This window comes from Nicotiana tabacum, chromosome 1, assembly GCF_000715075.1.
Source record: "Nicotiana tabacum cultivar K326 chromosome 1, ASM71507v2, whole genome shotgun sequence".
Lineage (NCBI taxonomy): Eukaryota > Viridiplantae > Streptophyta > Magnoliopsida > Solanales > Solanaceae > Nicotiana > Nicotiana tabacum.
This window is the reverse complement of record NC_134080.1, coordinates 16,121,120-16,125,533: the sequence shown is the minus strand read 5'-3', so window position 1 is coordinate 16,125,533 and position 4,414 is coordinate 16,121,120. Positions and strand designations below refer to the sequence as shown.

At 36.0% G+C, this 4,414-nt stretch overlaps 1 long non-coding RNA gene across 1 annotated transcript; it reads left to right on the top strand.

Annotated features, from left to right (window-relative positions):
* Positions 1-560: 560 nt before the first annotated feature.
* On the top strand, positions 561-2,617 carry LOC107829825 (uncharacterized). The gene is made up of 3 exons (XR_001658021.2): positions 561-678; positions 1,610-1,668; positions 2,342-2,617. It is a non-coding gene; the product is annotated as an uncharacterized LOC107829825 (long non-coding RNA).
* The last annotated feature ends 1,797 nt before the right edge of the window (positions 2,618-4,414 follow it).

The window sequence follows — 4,414 nt, the reverse complement described above, 5'->3', positions numbered from 1 at the left end:
TTGCAAGCCTTTGAGAGTTAATATTCAAGGATAAATATTTACAAGGGTACATGTTGTTACACCCCGTACTTTAGATGTTACTATCATTATAGTATTATCTAATGCAAACTCAAAAAGGATGAAATCCTTCTACAAGGACAAGAAAGGTTTGCCAAAGCGTTATGCAAGTTAAGATAAATATGAGACTTGTTAATCATGATTTAAATGAGTTTAAAGCCATGATATGACTATATATGATGTTTGTATATGGAGTATAAAGTTTGAGAAAAATCGGATTTAAGTTGCGAAAAAACCGACTAAGGATTTGTCTTGTAATGAAGCTTTTTGAGTAATAAATTTCGTGTGCTATATGAGGTCTTTTTGTGACATATTATATATCAAATTGAAGGTCTTGGAATGTAGTTTCCAACGCTCTTAACCGTTTGCTCATACGATACCGGTATAAAAAGTTATAAGTATTGGAAGACGAGCCAATTATAGGGTGCCAAGTAGCACCTTTTGACTTTTCAACAAAATGGAGATTATCTCCTTTATCTCGTCTCTTTCTACATATTTCCAGAGAGCACGACCAAATAATACCCCTAACATCACCCTTAATCTCTCTACAAGGGTTTCAAATAATACCATCATCCCAGGCACGAAATCACGAAGCAATAACACAAGAACGATCCCCACGACGTAAGTATTGCTATATAACCTTTCTTTTTCTTTATAGTTTGAGTGTCGGAAGATATTTAATAGTTAAGAAAATTCTTAATTTCTGGTTTTAAGCTCTTAAATATCAAGTAAGGTTGATTAATTCATTTCATAATATTTAGAACTCACGGGAAGGTGATCGGAAGCCGTGAGTTCGAGTTATTTGATTTGTAATGGACTGTTTTGTGGGCTATTTCGTGTAGCTTTTGGGCTGTATCTTTTGCTGATATTTAATGGAGTTTTTGGAGGATAAATAGTTTGAAGAAACACCACATATTTGTGAAATAATGGATTAGTCATTCTTTGTAATATTTTCGGGGTGTTGGACACTACTATAGTCGTTGTTTTTGGTATGAATTGATTGGGGTGTGTTGGGCTGTTGTAAGCTAAATATAATATAGATTTCGACTTGCATCTACTGTAGGAGGTAATTATATTGTGTTCCAACAAGTGCTTAAGGTTATATTGACATCGGTTGAGTTAAATGGATGAACTAGACATGAACTAGTGAATAAAGTTGCTAATTAAGAATAATTGGAGTTATGGATCATTTTCTTTGTTATGGATATATGGTATAACGTTGGAATTATTGATGAATGACTTCATTATCATGTTAATGATACTATTAATTTAAAGTAAAAAGTCTATAAGGGATGATAAGGGATATACAAATTCCAATTGGAGCTTGTCGCTCGTCGTAAAATAGTTATGACTTGTTGTAGTTTTATGGTGTCTTGTTATTGATAATTGGTATTGATGGATTTCTCTGGTAATTGTTGTTGGTATATGGTATTGGAGGAGGCTCTTGTTACTGGGGAGATGCTGCCCGAATTTATATAAATGAGCTACAAGTTTAAGTTGCAAACTTAGCCTTTATTCAACACTAATTTTGAATCTCCTTATGCAATGGTAGATTGAGTTGAGTTGTTTGAAGAGTTGCTTAAGATGTATTAAGGACTCACCATGGTTAAGGTATGTTAAGGCACTTCCCTTTTTCTTTTGGCATGATCTAAAGTGAAATGAATACACTATTTCATAACAGATCTACTCCTAGAAACTAAGGTTGCCCATGTTGTTCTTTCCTTATAAAGTTATTCTAAGAAAGTATGTATGATCCTTGAATCCTATGGAAGCTCATATTGATGGTATGATGTCCATAATGTAAATCGAAGGTGCAACGACCTTAAGTCACTCCAAAAGGTTTAGAACGTGATTCCATGAGTTTAGCATGCATTATATATAATATCTATTTTACTCTACCGAGCCGCACCATAGTAGGCCGGGTACGATATATATTGTGTAACCACTGATCAGTTGGATTTACCGAGCTCCACATAGCCGGGTACGATTCTACCGAGCCTTATGATGGCCGGGTACGTTTTTACCGAGTCCTCTTTGAGGCCGGGTACGATATGATGATGATGATGATGCCTACAGACGCGTATATTTTTAAAAGTTTATGTATATCTATGTATTACGCATTTCATGTCAGCAGCCCACAGAGGCACGCAGATGTTACAGGTTGTATCTACTCTATCTCTCTTTATATTACTATTCTTGTTTATGCTTTCTTGCTTTACATACTCGGTACTTTATTGGTACTGACGTCCCTTTTGCCTGGGGACGTTGCGTTTCATGCCTGCAGGTCCCAATTGATAGGTTGACATTCCTCCTAGCAGGCTATCAGCTCAGCGGAGGTGTTGGTGCACTCCACTTGCTCCGGAGTTGCCTATTTGGTCAGTATGCTTTAGATATATATTAATTGACATGGTGGGGCCCTGTCTCGACCTTTATGATTTTATGTACTCTTAGAGGCTTGTAGACATATGTTATGTATATGAAAATCATATGGCCTTATCGGCCTATGTTCAGTGTATGAGTTATCACTTTGGTTTTATAGGCACGTATGTCACATGTATAAGTTTTCATGTCATGTCAGGTCGTCCAATATTTAGTATTCCCTTATATTTTATTTTTGTTATCTCATGACGACCTTTCTAGGTTATTTGCCCATGATATTATGATATGATAGATACGTTATGTTGGTACTCGGTTAAGTAAGGTATCTGGTGCCAGTCACTGCCCATTGGTTTGGGTCGTGACATCCATGTCCATTGTACTTTTCAAATTTGGGAACCTTGAAACCAGGCGGCAAGTGGACATCGGGGAACATGCATAGATCTCTGAAAGCAACGCTCTTTTGACCTGCCATTGCTTGCGTGTTTTTCAACCGTTGTTCCAATCTTTTCACTCTTTGGGTTATTTCTTCTTGTACTCTCTTTCGGGCAGGCTTCTCGATATTTACAGGAAGATCAAACGAGTACGAGTGGTACTCGGGATAATGGTACTGTTCTTGCTGTGTAGCAAATTGTGACTCGTGACAAGGCTGTCCTTGGCCATTGGCCCAGGCTTGACGCATTTTGGTCATTTGTTGTTTCAGTGTTCTATTTTCCTCAACCATAGTAGACCCTTGTTTCCTCTGACCCTGAGTCTCTTGAGCACTCGTAACAGCTTCGATGTCAGTTATCATTTTCCTGGATCTTGTGTTTCCAGCTTACCACAACCGATCACCTCAACTTTCTTCACAATTCAAAACAAAACATGTTAGAATGGATTGGGTCAGTCCTCATTATTCACAACATCTTTTCCCATTTTTTTTTCAATTCTTCTTTTCCATTTTTCATTTTTCATTTTTTTTTGGTTGCGGTCGAATCTTATGGAGATTGCCTACGTATCATGACCCCACATGAATCAGACCGTGCGTAGTTCTTGCAAATAAAAGGTAAACGACAATAAAACATTTTTTGGAATTTTCCATTTTCATAATAACAACAAAACTAACCAACTTAATGACGAAATATAGACTCGAAAATCAAACGACCCATATACTCTAATCAAAAGAAATACAAACCCCAAAAATGACAGATTCCTTCCCCTATATGCCAATTTTGACCCAAAATCTGAACGATATTCACTTGACTACTGACTCTTTTTCTTGTTTTTTCCAAAGTAAAATAAATGACCCGGTATTGCAAACACGGCCTTCCAGCGCCTCGGGGACGAAGATTTTAAGGCTGTGAGGGTCAAAATCAAAATATGACCAAAGGTGGTTGTTTGTGCAAAGTCAGCCTTCCGACGCCCCGTTTGGGAACATTTGGCTATTTTTGACAAAAACAGCATCACCTGGTTTATTTACGACAAAAATTAAAATTTTGATATTTTTGGTTATTTTTGCAAAGGGGAGGTTGGACCCGATGAGGGTTGTCTACGTATCTCACGCCTTGTGAGAATCAAACCATGCGTAGTTCGGGCAAATTAACCGAACTATTTTAAAACATGACTCTTTTCCATTTTTATTTTTGGCATTTCATAAGCGAATAAAAACTATTTTTAGAAACGAGACTCTCTTTTTTCTTTTTTCTTTTCAACAAATAAAACAGCCTATTCCAAGATAAAAATAACAGACTCTTTTTTTTCTTTTTCATTTTCCACAGACAATAAAACAACCTATTTTCCAAACTAAAAATAAAAGACTCTTTTTCCTTTCCTTTTTCAACAAATAATGAAACAACTTATGTTTTTCAAACTAAAACAAAAACTTTTCTTATCCTTTTCTTTTTCAACAACCAACTTTCCAAAAATAAAAGACTCTTTTTTTCTATTTCTCTTTGCTTTTTTTTTAGTAAAACAAAATAAAACATTTTCCCCTTTTTTTTCT